This window comes from Ambystoma mexicanum, chromosome 7p, assembly GCF_040938575.1.
Source record: "Ambystoma mexicanum isolate Mex_15411 chromosome 7p, UKY_AmexF1_1, whole genome shotgun sequence".
NCBI classification, from domain to species: domain Eukaryota; kingdom Metazoa; phylum Chordata; class Amphibia; order Caudata; family Ambystomatidae; genus Ambystoma; species Ambystoma mexicanum.
In genome coordinates this window covers 268494705-268508948 of record NC_090939.1, presented here as the reverse complement: position 1 = coordinate 268508948, position 14244 = coordinate 268494705, and the positions used below count along the sequence as shown (strand labels likewise).

At 47.1% G+C, this 14244-nt stretch overlaps 1 protein-coding gene across 2 annotated transcripts in view; it reads left to right on the top strand.

The window, feature by feature from the left end:
- The window catches only part of LOC138526035 (uncharacterized), a 105919-nt gene that overhangs the window by 33842 nt on the left and 57833 nt on the right, over positions 1-14244 (top strand). Inside the window, exons 3-4 of one of the 2 annotated variants that reach the window (XM_069636337.1) lie at positions 12434-12497; positions 12595-12978. The exons of the other annotated variant lie outside the window; for it this stretch is intronic. The gene's annotated coding sequence lies outside the window, so the exon portion shown is untranslated. Of the gene's footprint in view, positions 1-12433; positions 12498-12594; positions 12979-14244 lie in introns of those variants that run through there. 2 annotated transcript variants of the gene reach the window in all.

The following is a 14244-nucleotide window of genomic DNA, read 5'->3' as shown; positions in this document are numbered from 1 at the left end:
TTTTTCTGGTGTGTAATGCCATGGCATCATTATTTTATACCACACTTCCCTGGTTTGAATATGTCTCATTAGCTTAGGTATGTTTGCACAGAGATTTCCCCAATACGATTCTGCAATTTCCTCCCCCAGGTTTTTTTCCGATTTCTGGATATATGGCCAGTTGCGCTCCTACTGCAAATCTACCAAAATAGCATATAGTTTGGATACCAATTGTTTATCTCCCTTATGCGTAGTTGTAAACACCTTGTAGGGCACCAGAGATCTCAGAGATGCTTTCTTAATATCAGGCTGCTTCAGCCAGTGAATTAATTGATAATATTCCATTCTGTCTTTTTTTGTTAAGCCTATGTGCATTTTGCAATCTTCAAAAGATCTTACCTCCCCCTCGACTATCATATCGCCCACTTTTCTACAATCTGTTTCCTTCCATTTCTTGAAAGAACCTGTACCATCCCTGGTGTAAACTGTGGATTCCTAAACAATGGGGTGAATGAAGACTGACATGTGGAGAAGTGTCCCTGCCTCAATAGACGGTCCCAAATATCACATGCCATGCAATGTAAACCCCATTTCCTGTGGGGTCTTGGCATGTAATGGGCTGAGTGTCCCATTCTGTGGACATGCTGGTTTGTTTACAGTCCTTCCTTTAGGTCTATGCCCCCTAACAGTGTGTAGCTTGGGCGCGTAAATTCTAGGACCCTGAGATAGTAGGCTCCACCAGCAGGGGGAGCGGGGACGCCGATCAGGTGATTTCACCTCAGGGGCTGATGAAGCTCCCCTGCAGGCGAGCATGAATGTAAACGCCTCTAGGGCATAACAGCCCGGGGAGCGGCCAGCGAGTGAGAGCAGCCAGGAGAGACGATAACAGGCGGAAGCCCCAGACTTCTCCGGAGGGCCCAGAGGCCCTCTGTCAAGTCAGGGACACCCGCCTTGAGCCTTAGGCAGTCTGCCTATCGGGTGGTTTACAGCTCTTTCTCTCCCCACCGGTGGGTTGAGAGTGTGAGCTGTGGGAGGGCCAGGCAGTACTTGGCGGGTGCTGATTCCGGGCCCCACAGCCTGCAAGCACCCGGGAGAGCGGGGTCAGGAGTGTCGCAGCCCAGTTCGGTCAGGTAGGAGAGGGGAGAGGAGTAGCGAGGATACTGCGCCCTGCATGCGCCAATCCAGGTCAACACGAGGGCAGTTTGTTATGATAGGTACTTGATGAATTATTCACTGCGCAGAGTCGGCGACTTGTGAGTTCTGTTCCCGCATGTGGTGCAGAGGTATAGATGAATGCCACAAGTGGACACCGTGCTTGAAGCCCAATTCGTGCCCGGTAGAGATTGGTCCCTTAGTGAAGGGCCAGTATCCTGTTTTTCTCTTGAAGCCTGCCTCGACCAGTCTGGTCGTGTACAGTATCACTCTGTGTTTTAGTTGCCACTGCTCTGGGGGGGGTCAGAAATATATATATTTATATCCCGTTGGAGATTGGCACTTGGTCTTCTCCGTGAGGTAATACAAAATCCGTTAGGGTGGAGGAGGATACGGGCCCAGTGGCGTCAAATGGAAAAGCGTTCATTCTCAAGAGATACCCTAAATAGAAAAGGCTATTTATTTATCAAATGTGAGAATGTTCATTCTCAGGGGTACCTGTGATGAAAATGTATTTATTTATCAAATGTGAAAGCGTTCATTCCCAAGAGAAGCCTGTGACAGGAAAAGGGTTATTTATTTATCAAATGCGAAAGCGTTCATTCTCAAGAGAATCCTGTGACAGGAAAAGGGTTATTTATTGATCAAATGTGAAAGCGTTCATTCTCAAGAAAAGCCTGTGACAGGAAAAGGGTTATTTATAAAATGTGAAAGCGTTCATTCTCAAGAGAAGCCTGTGACAGGAAAATGGTTATTTATTTATCAAATGTGAAAGCGTTAATTCTCAAGAGAAGCGTGTGACAGGAAAAAGGTTATTTACTTATCAAATGTGAGAGCGTTCATTCTTCAAAAGAAACCTGTAACCAAAGGGGTTATTTATTTATCCAACTTGAAAACTATTAGAAGACTGTCACTGCGCACAGAAAAAAAAAAATATATATGTTCAACCAGATAATATGAAATGTTCAGAAAATAGCAATCATGATCCGATGCTGTAAGTGATGCTGTAAGCGAGCTTATTGATTGCGGGGATTCTCTTACCCATGAAAGTGACGCGGGGATTTAACCCATTGACTTTGTGCTAATTGACCAGGTGATATATTGACTCAAGGTCATTCGAAAACATCCTATCTAAGGTTCAAATAACAACTTGTGCATCCAGAGGCCTTAAAAACGACCGTCGGGGTCGAAACACATGTCGGCTATTACCTTACAATACAATGAAGAAATGTTATACATTTTGATGTGTGGTTTCAATCACTTATAGCATCGGATCATGATTGCTATTTTCTGAACATTTCATATTATCTGGTTGAACATATATATATATTTTTTTTTCTGTGCGCAGTGACAGTCTTCTAATAGTTTTCAAGTTGCGTATATGTACTGTGAACCATTGAGTGGAGGGTTCATCTTTAGAAAGACTCCTGCAGCCGGAATAAGTTCTATGCATTCCAATCACTCAACGAACTCAAAGGCTGGTGAATAGGGCACAATTCTAAGTATCTCGACTTAATTTATACTTGTTATTTATTTATCAAATTAGAAAGCGTTCATGATCAGGGGCGCCACAAGCAAGGAGTGATTATTTATTTACCACGAGTAAAACACTAATTCTGCAGGTGTACCTTATGATCCATATCATGATTTATTTAACAAATAGTCATCTAATGTTATGTAACAGGAGCTACTCTGTCAGGAGCAACATGGTGTAATAGAGATCCAGTGTATGCATTATTGATTGCACCTTCTTTCATTACATAAAATAAAAGCGTACCACGCTTAAACAAAACAACTAAGTCTGTGCCTGTTTATTTGGTCTAAAGATACCCGAGCTGCTGCCGGTTTGCAGGGCAAACTCACTGAGAGCCCTCACTGGGTTTCTCCCACCTGGCAGTCACCTCAACCTCCTTGGGCTACTCATTTTCCATGCACATGTGTGCAGTAAGGTGTTACACTCCTATAATCAGGTCTCCTCCAGGTAGCTACTCACTCACTCCCACAGGAAAGGATCAAATTACAGGGAGAAACACCTTACACTTTTTGGAGGCACTGCTGAGATCCCATAGGGGGAAAGAATTGCCCCACCGCGTATTGTGAGAAAAAAAAAAACAACAAAACACAGAAAAAAAACCTATCTGTTATAGGCTCACATAGTCAAGATGGCACAGGAATACGTGTTACAATGGATTCGAGCTGAGGGAATTAGCCCCGAGGCCTGTTTCATCATAGGCGAGGTTCCTTACACATAGCCACAGATGAAATTGTAGCCATGACTGGTCCGTTAGTCTGTCACTGGGAAAGAGAAAAGTGTGGGCCGCATACCAGGGCATGATACCAAATGTTATATGTTATGTTATGGTAGAGTTTCTCTTACAGGTAAAGTCATGCCCACCGAAATTCAAGGCAGAGAACCTGTGTTTACCTGCCCAGTTTGGCAACTAGACACTTGGCCCGGAATACCTTCACTCCCTGAAGCTACAAACCCCACCAAGGATGCCATTGTCATTGCTGCTGCGGTGGCTGAAGCAGTTAAGGTAACTATGGACAGACAATCCTCATTGCCTTTGATTAATGAACATGGAGCCTACACCTGGTTGCGCCCCTTTTCAGGCAAAAAAACAGTGCCCAAAGGAGAAGAAGGGTATGAAATATGGGCCGATCTAGTTCTGGTTTTGCTTCATGATTGGAAAGTGTCAGATCGAGAAAAACAGAGGCGTGTGATAGAGGCATTGCCAGCACCTGCACTACAGACGGTACAGGCCCTGCGCACACTGAGTCCAGATCCAACTTTGCTGCAGGTGATGGATGTGCTGGAAGGAGCATTCAGCACTACTGAGCCGGGGAAGATTTGATGATGAGGTTCCATGCTACCTCACTGAAGCAGGGAGAGAAGCTATCTTAATTCCTTGTGAGGATTGAACACATTTTGCGTTTGGCTCAATATAGGGGAGGAGTAGAACTTCACAAATGAACCGGTGTCGCTTGAAACAGATCCTTAGAGGGGCCAACGATGCTGCCATATCCATCCTCCAACTGCGACTGCGAGACAAGCTGGACTCACCACCTCTGTATGAAGAGCTACTTAGGTCAATAAGAGATTTGCAAGAAGAAACCGGCGATGTCGAGGCCCAGAGTTATCCTGTCCAAAGCAAGGTCCCAGCAGCACCCAACTATGCACTCTCTCAGCAGAAACAGATTGAGGACCTGCAACAGTTAGTGAAGAAATTGCCGACACAGTTATTAACCAGGGACAATCTGAATGATACTCCATAGCGGGGCAGAGACCTTTTCCCCTTGTCACGTGACAGAGAACATCAAGTATTTAGATGAGCCCAAGAGCCTTGAGAATATGTTACTTCCCCACCTGCGCCGTACCACCCTGGAGATTTTGCAGTTGATGTGGGGATGACCGCCACGCAACTTGTCTGTGCTAACAAGACCAAGACTATGCTGAAGCAGCTGCTCGATTTACTGCCCTCAAACCCGCTCCAGCTCGAGCTTTGTTGGGAAACGCACAGGAGGTTGTAGCGGAGGAGCAGCTAGAACCTCGAGTACAGGAGTAAGCTCTGCTGACCATAACTCCTGTATATCTGTACGGGCACAAGTTTCCGACAAGCTGACTACCAAGTACCCATTCAAGGCTCAGGAGGGTTCCAGAGCTGACCATCTCAGGTTAGTCCGTGAGCTCTGCAACACCCGGAAAACTTCACCAGTGTCATGTAACGGAATACAAACTCAGACAAGTTCTTCCAGAGGCATCCCAGAGGGTTTGATTGGACCACCACTGACAATCCCAGTTGAGCTTGAAGGGCCCTTTTGGACAGTGGCTCCCAGGTCACTATTGTCTATGAGCCCTACTATCGAAGACATATGTCACATCTGCCCTTACAACCGCTGGAGGGATTAAACCTGATGGGAGTCGGCGAGGCCGCTTGCTGCTATCTGGGGTACATCTGCGTGAAGATCCGCCTAGATCAAGAGGTGGCTGGAGTAAGCACCATGTTAACCGCACTGGCATTAGTATGCACCACCAAGAACCCGTATCTGGTGGTACCCTAGTCATCGGCACCAACTCCGCCATGTTTGGTACCTTAGCCTGGATGTGTATGGAGATGGCTGTTCCGCAGTTAGCACATTCTCTGTCAACACACCCCGCCTGCAAACAAGTCTACCTTAAGAAAAGTATGGAGAAGGTGGTACACTCCGATGGTCCCATGGGAGAAGTGAACACCACTAACAACAGTCCAGACAACTTGACATACCACCTGGTCAGGCCATCATGGTGCCAGGTAGTGTACGACTCCAAGGTCACAACCGCTACCGAAGATTGGTGATGGAGGCTCCTGAAGGTGAAGAACTGCTGAGAGGTTTGATGGTCCAAAATACATTGATAAGTGATACTGGTGCAGAAGTGACACACATTCGAGTCCCCATTACTAATGTCACAGATAAAACAGTGCATCTGCCCGGAGGTCGAGCAATTGCTCAGTTGCACATTGCTGACTCGGTGGCTCAGACGGTTGAGACCAGAAACTCATATCCTACCTTGGATGTGGGAAAGATAAACTTTGGGGATTCTCTGTTGTCAGAACGTGAAAAAAATAATCTAAGAGACCAACGGGCCATGAGGGCGGATGTGTTTTCAACCAGTACCTGGGATTTGGGTGAAGCTAAAGGTGGGCAACACCACTTCTGTCTGAGCGATACCACCCCATTTTGAGAGAGGTCAAGAAGACTGGCACCTGCGGATGTAGTATGCTGTCATCTCGAAGACTTGCTGCATGCCAATATAATCCAAGAGTCAATGAGCCATTATGCCTCCCCAATAGTGGCGGCACGAAAAAAAAACAAGATGTGCGACTGTGCATCGACTACCGATGGCTAAAAAGCAGAACCACACCAGACCAATATACCACCTCTCAAGTGGATGAGGCCCTGGACTGTCTGGTTGGGAGCAAGTGTTTTCCAAGAAGACTGCTTTCATCTGCCCTCTAGGATTTTATCAGTTTACCAGAATGCAACAGGGGATATAGAGGGCGGCCACCACATTTCAACGTTTGATGGAACGAACAGTGGGGGACATGAACTTGCTTGAGGTGCTGGTTTACCTACATGATGTGATCGTGTTTGAGAGGACATTAGAAGATCATCACCAAAGATTGCTGAAGATTTTGGATCGTCTTCAACAACAAGGCCTGAAAGTATCCCTAGAAAAATGCCAGTTTTGCCGTACCAGTATGAAGTTTATTGGCCATGTGGTGTCGGCTGATGGGGTGAGTGTAGATCCCACTAAGATAGAAGCCCTCGAGACTTGGCCTCGACCGCAGAACTTGCGAGAGATGAGAAGCTTCCTGGTGTTCTGTAACTATTACAGAAGGTTCGTACCTGGTTTCGCTTAAATAGTCTGTCCACTCACGGACTTGATCAAAGGTTATCCAGCCCCACAGAAGAAGACGACTCTCAGGGGAAATCAGCCCACAGCCCGGTACCATCCTAAAGAGGTCTTCAGCCTGCGCTGGAATGAGAAGTGTGAATAGGCTTTCACCCAGTTAAAAAAGACTTGACTGAGGAACCGGTACTGGCATACACTGATCCGCATCTACCCTATATATTACATGTGGATGCCAGTGCTGATGGACTGGGTGCTGTACTCTATCAAGAGCAACAGGGAATTGTTAAACTGGTGGCGTTTGCCAGCCGCTGGCTGAGCCCTGCCGAATCGAACTATCCTGGTGATAAGCTATAGATTTTGGCCCTGAAGTGGGGCGTGTCTGAGAAATTACATGACTATCTGTATGGAGCTGCTTTCACCGTGAGAACAGACAACAATCCACTGACCTACATCCTCAAGTCCGCCAAGTTGGATGCCACCAGCCACCGATGGTTAGCGGCCTTGTCCACGTACAAGTTTCAGCTAGAATATCGCCCTGGAGTCAACAACGTAGACAATGATGCATTGTCCCGAAGACCTCAAACTGACGATAGCCCTGAGTCCTTCAACACTTACAGCGCTCCGGACCCATGGACCTAGTTTCTGTGGATTTCCTGAGCATTGAGACTTACTATGGGGGCACTCAGAACATATTGGTAGCAACTGGTCACTTCACCCGCTATGCTGAAGCATATCTCACCAGGGATCAGAAGGCAACGACCATAGCAAAAGTACTTTGGGACAAATTTTCTGTGCGTTATGGCTTGCTAGCTCGCTTACACTCAGATCAAGGGTGAGACTTTGAGTCCAAACTGCTCCAAGAACTTATGCAGCTGATTGGAGTAAAGAAAACCCGAACTTCTCCTTACCATCCACAAGGAGATGTACAAGCCGAATGCTTTAACCGAACATTGTTGCGTATGCTGGAGAGACTGAGTGCCACAGAAAAACTGAAATGGAGCCAACATGTATCCACTCTAGTCCACGTCTATAATTGCACCAAGAATGACAGCATTCGGGTCACTCCATACTTTCTAATGATCGGCAGAGATGCCCGACTCCCCATAGACTTGAGTTTTGGGGTCTCTTCTGAAGGCACAGGAATAGAAAGCTACTGCAAGTATGTGAAGGACCTGCAAGAACAATTGTCCAGAGCCTTCTAACTAGCCCAAGCCTCTACAGAACGTAATGCACAGCAGAACAAAAAGGCATGATGAAAAAGTTTGGTTCCACAACCTACAACCAGGGGATCGGGTGCTCATCAGGAATTTAGGGAAGAGCGGGCAAAATAAGCTGGCCGACCGCTGGGACTCACAGCCCTATTTGATTGAGCAACAGCTGACGGAGTTGCCCGTGTTTAGCCTAAGAAGGGATGGATCCCCGAGGGATGCTTCTCAGCGGCCCTACAGTGTTCTGTGGAACTTCGCATGAACCAGTTTGTTGGGGCTTGTGGTATCTCTGCCGCTGGGTGCAGCATTTCCTGCAGTATGGGCCCTGGAGTATATGGTCAGCGAGCACCCCAGAAGTTGCTTCTAAATTTCAATCCTTGAGCCAGTGTGCTCCTTCATGGAGCATTCTGGGAGATGCAGTTCCTAGGAGTTAGGCTGCCACAGGTTATCCTTGAGGATAGAATACTGTGTCTCAACAGTGGTGGCGAGGCAGCGGGATTTCACTCCATCCCTCCTCTGGGTGACTCCTCAGGCAGTGCCTGGTTCAACCAGTCTCTAGCGACTCGCCCCCTTAACAGTTAAGTGTGGGGGGGGTTCCTCCAACTCCCACTAGTCAACGCCACCAGCAAAACGAGGCCTTAGCTGACGAAGACTGAAAAACTACCTGATGCTGTAAGGATACTGACAGGAATAGGGGCCTGACCCTATCAAAGGCGACCTGGGACCAGGGGGCTACCTAGACATATGCCAGGACCAGCCCTGTGCCAGAAGCAGGAGAGTAGTTGGAGAAGGGGATTCAGTCCTTAACATCCTCTCAAGTGCCATGAACGCGAATGTCGTACCACACCCTGGGCCTCATCACGAGTTTGGCGGTAACACTTAAAATCGGCGGTGCAGATACTGCCTCGCACAACTCCCGTACCCTTTGGCCAAAACCTGTCAGGGCTGATGTGCATTGCTCCACCACTTTGCCTGTGCACGCGTTGTCTCGGGCAATGTACTTGCAGCCATGTCGTATGGATGCGCTGATGGCCTTGATGTGCCGGCTGTGCACTTTGGCCATGGATTCCACTTTTGCCTGTTTGGCCTCTATTATGTCCAGACGTTCCATCACAGCTGCTCCCGTGACGAAAGGTACCCCTGGTGTGGCAGGTACCGGCCTGCCACTTGTGCGCTGTTGGGGGGGGGGGCTGCATGGGGACATGTTGGCAGCTTGGATGGGGCTGCTGGGCTCTGAGTGCTGGTCTTCAGGGCTGCCATATGATGGTTTGTCTACATCTGGCTCTGGTGTGCGGACACAACGCACATGCATACGTGGGGTTTGTGCTCCCTGTGTGACTGGCCCTGGGGTCCCCTGTGGTGTGCCCATCCCTTCAGCATCGCTGCTTCCGGGGGAATGCAACTGTCCTGCCTGATGCGCAGCTGGAGGTGTCACTCCCACATCGGGCTCTGACCCACAGGTGACTCCCTCTGCATCGGAAGTCTGCATGGGGGCTTGGGAGGCGCTGACACCCTGTGGCCATGTGGGTGCTGCAGCGGTCTGGTTGGGCTGCGTTGTGGTGATGTGGGATGGGTCCAGCATAGGTTCCCTTCCGCGCGACCCCTTTGTGGGGTGGTGGTGCTGTTCGAGGTACGCTGCCTCCGGCGCTGTGATGGAGTGGCCTCCTCACCGTCATCGTCAACCCGTGAGGTTCGCCGTGTGCCTGTGGGGTACATAGGGTGTGGATTGATTCAAGGCAACCTACATAAGTGTCAAGCAGTTCATGCCATCAAGTGGGAGTGTAGGCAGTATCAATTATGCATGCCACTTGCATTTTGTTCAATCTCCATGTAGTGATTAGTGGAATGTGTGAGTGTGGAGGAACAATGCATGGAAATGTTTGTGCGCCATCATCACATGCGGGATTGGGTTGCACCATGCTCAGGATCCTGGGGGTGTATTCATGCACACCCACACTCTATGTAGCTGTCCCGTGGCTATGGATGTCTGTCCCCTGCCCCTTGTATTGATGCACTGCACGTGCAGGGGAGCCTAGGCGGCACTACGGTTACATGGTTCAAGGGCTCAGTTATGGGTGTCTGCAGTACCTCACACACATTTCATCACATTCATTCACTCGGGGTCTGCATGTGTGGTCCTTTCAGATGCATGCATTCGGGGTGGGACTCACCTGCAGTCGGATCAATACCAGTGCCTGCCTCCGCTCCACCAATTCCCTCTATGGTGCCCATGTCGATTAGGGCAGTCATCTTCTCCTCCCAGGGTGTGAGTTCGGGTGGTGGTGGCCCTCCTCCAGTGCCCCTGCTTGCACTCCTGTGCTGTGAGAGGATGCCGCGGATTCTCACACGCAAGTCATTGAGGTGCTTGCGACAGTCCTTGCCATCCCTGGGCACACGCCCCACTGCAGACACCCTTTGGCTGATGTTCGGCCAGATCTGTGCATGGCGCTGCCCACTGGTCTTGCGCTGCTTCAGTTCTTCATGCTGGTTCTCTGCCTCCTCCACCAGTACGACCAGTTCCTGGTCACAAAATGTTGGCTTACTGACCCTGTCCAGGGCTGACTTGCCCCTAGTGCGCTCCTCTGACATAATTCACTCTTCCCAGGGGTGGATGGCTTGCAGGGGCTGTGATATCCGACGGATTGTGATTTCCAAAATGGCCACCGCTTATTTCCTGTTCCGGCTGTGACGCGTTTCCCACGCTATTAGCGCAGTATGGCGGTAGCGCACAGTGCGCTGGATCTACAGGTTCCTGGGCCTTTTTCTCATTGAGCGTTATTTGCGCTACCGCCATGTCCCTGTGCGCATGCACGCAAACTAGTGATCTGGCGGACTATCCACCGGGGGCTTGGCGTTAGCGCTAATTACGCTTGACGGGAAAACCGCTGCATTACCGCCCAACTCGTGATGAGGCCCCCTGTCTCTTGATGCCTCCCACGACTGTTTCTGGTCAGTGTTCTCTTTTTTCAGTTTCAGAGCCGCAGCTTTCAGAATGCACATGGGAGCAATCAAGAAAACCTGGACCAGAACTAGAGAAATAGAATTAATGGAAGGGAATGGACTGAAATGTTTCCTGCAAACAGCAACGTGACCCCTAACACTGATCTACCAATCCAAGACGGACCACAGGTGAATGGTGGAGCAACAGAAAATGAACTGGGAGTGAGGAGAGACTGCAGGGGAACAGGGGAGACACGAGAACCGTCTATTAACCAAAATGGCAACCAAACTCGCCAGCAGATGAATAAAGCCACATGGAAAACACACAGCTTGGACACCTGTCTACTTCCCTGCAAAGAGACAGAAAATTGAGTTGTTGCCCCAAGATGGTTTGTAAAGCTTTACACCTGAAGAACTGGGCCCCTGGGGAAAGAACAGCTTTACATTGGTCCGAGAGTTGGGTGAGCACTGCAGGATGGGGTTGGGGGCAGAACAAGTGAAGGGCCACTATACAAGGGAAAGGGATGAGGCCAGGAGGTGCAGAGGTGGACAGGTAATGATGCTGAGACAGACTGGTGCCAGTTGTATGTAGTGTAGTGTGAGGAGGGGTATGTAAAAGGAGTGTGAAAGAGAGAAAGGAAAGTAGAGAGAGAGGGGAGAAGTGTAGTGGGTCGCTAGAGAGAATGATTTAGAGAATGTATGGGAATGTAGGGTGTGGTGGGAGTGCAAGCACAACCAGGAGTAGTAGTGTGGGTAGAGTGAAGTAGAAAGGGGGTGGCTGGAGATTGGCAGAGAGAGTGTGGTAAGATTAGGGTATAGAAGTATAGATAGGAGATTGTGTGTAAGATAGTGCAGCAGGGAGTGGAGAGTATAGAGGGGAGGGGAGTAGGGTGTGAAGGGTACAGTACAGAGAGGAGAGGAGTAGAGAAAAGAGTATAGAGGGGGGAGTGAAGAATAGAATTGAGAGAGAGGAGTAGCGAGGCGAAAGGGAGGGGCAAAGAAAGAAGAGCAGAGAGGATTGTGAACATCAAAGGGACAGAAGAGAGTGTGTGTGGGAAGAGGATAGGAGGGAGTGAGACATGATGAAAGAGGGAGAAAGTGAGATTTGAACAGAGGGAGTAGTAAGATCAGAGAGAGGAGAGAATGGGTGCCACTGAGGGAGAGGCTGGTCCAGTGTGTCTGACATTGGAGCACGCGAAACACCACTTCCTGTGTAAATAGCGGGGGAAGTGTTGATGATCAGAGCACCTTCTTCGAACCAGACGGGGAAATAACGCCCAGAGAAACAAATCATTACCGCAATAGATTTGGACGGTGGTGAATTCCGTTTGGTCCATTAAGAGTTAGAAAAAAGGGTGATTGTTTTCTACCTATATACATGAGACGTATATTGAAGTATAACCACATTATCATGCTTCAAATTTTATTATACATGCATAACAATGCTCTTGCACTAAGATGTTAATAGACCAATTGCTAACGAACGCCCAAGTCTCACAAGTGCACGAACTGGTTGAGACCATACTGATAGGGAGATCGAATCCCATTGTTTTGAATAAAACCTTGTCTGCACTTTATTACAAGGATATTGATAACCAGGTATTTCTGGGTTGTTTTTAAATAAAGGAGAAAGCTTCTCTTTTTAATAGAATGCTCGATTTTTTGTTGGTTTGAAATAATGATTAGAATATTTGCAAGCATGTGTATTTCACCCCCCAGGACGAGAACTAAGTGTTTTCTGTCTGTCTTTATTTTATAGATATGTTTTCTATTTAGGAGAACTCCCACCTGCCGCACACGTAAAACAATTGTAAAGTATAGCGGTAAGCCTTACCATAGTTATTACATTTTTATGGTAGTAAAGCTATTGATTAAAGGCGGTAACAACATCAATGATTGCTGTTTGTATTATTTCCTTAGGTTATTGTTTAATTACAGAAATCACCTGTGGAGCGCTCAAGATTGAAAAACCCTGTGTTATTATGGTGAACATTGGTAACCAATGATATGTGGCACAAGAATTTCCCCTGATGACGTTCTCTACATTATTTTCTGACTAATACAGGAATTAAACATGTCAGGATTATGAATACTGTTAAACTTCGGAAACAGTTTGACTAGGACATTGGTTGTCTATTTAACATCCTTAAAAACGGATTCATTCAATGATAAGAATTGTTTAGTGTTAGACACATGGATGTTTGATTGTATCAAGTGCTAGCAGATTTAAGTGTCATTTGTTTAGGACCATTGTTCCTTCCGTTGGTGTTCTTAGAATCAAAATCTCTTGCAAACTTCATGTAACAGCGCCTCTATGCCTCTGGGCTGCAAGTGCGCTATACAATTATAAATAAAAAAAAATGTTAAAAATGTTATACTCCTGTTAACTTTGCACATAGCCACTTTATTTTGATGAAGTATAAACAACATGATGGAATCTTTTCACATGTTTTTTAATGAATTTATTTAATAGAGAAACAATTTGTTTGTAAAATGATGTGTGAGGTTATAATATAAATACTTACACTAGGTTGTATTTTTCACATTTGTTTTTCACTTTTGGGCAAACTCCGTCAGGTGAGGTCCTATGTGGACACTAACCACTGTAGGGAATAGTCTAGAGGTGTCCGGATTTTTTTGTGGAACAGTGCAGTTGCTATGAGGGCACGATCCTGACCTCTTTAAACACCCTTAGTCCTTTCTAGTGGTTATAGGTGAAAGTTTCGAATGCATAGGATCGAATGCCAAAAGGGTCGAATCAAAAGGACCTAAAACCAAAGGGTCGAATTTTTTTTTCTTTTTTTTTTTGGAGGGTTCCACCCCAAACACACTTTTTTGTGGTAAAACCACTTTTCTTTCAAAAACGGAAACCCCCAAAAATATATTTAAAAAAAAAAAAAATTCGATCCTTTGGTTTTAGGTCAAATTGAGTCGACCCTTTGGCATTCGATCCTTTTGTATTAGGTACTTTAACTGGACACCCTTTCTAGTTGATTGGAAGTTTTGTGGTCAGGACAAGCCATAGAAAATCGCCAGAGGGAGCCAGATAGATAAGGCTTTGCCTTTTGGCCCTCACCAGCAGCTGGTGTTAGTAGCTATTGCTATCTGGCAAAATCTGGGGGTTCGTGATGCTGGGGTTAGGGTGGTGCAAAGCCAATGGAAGAGGAGAGAGAAGCCCATTACCCTGCTTTGTCTGCAACCAGAACAAGAAAAGAAATTTGATTTTTAACATTTGAATAATGAAAACCCGTGAAATACTTTTCTCAGTCTGACCATTGGTGACAGTTTTTGAAAGGAGTGGGATGACAGTGATGATAAACCCGTCGCAAAACACTTTGAAGATAAAACTGGATAACCAATTACAAGATTCTGCAGGCTAAATATAAAAAGAAAATGCCAGAAAACGAAGATGCTGGTGACAGCTCATTGTGCAGGAAGGCACTTCCCTGTAGAAGATCCCAAAGTACTGGTACGCAATTATGAATAAATGCTGGATCTTTCTGCGATAGACCTGAAGCTAGACGGAATCCATTGCACACTGTGTGCCATGAGGATGAAGGTCAGAATAAG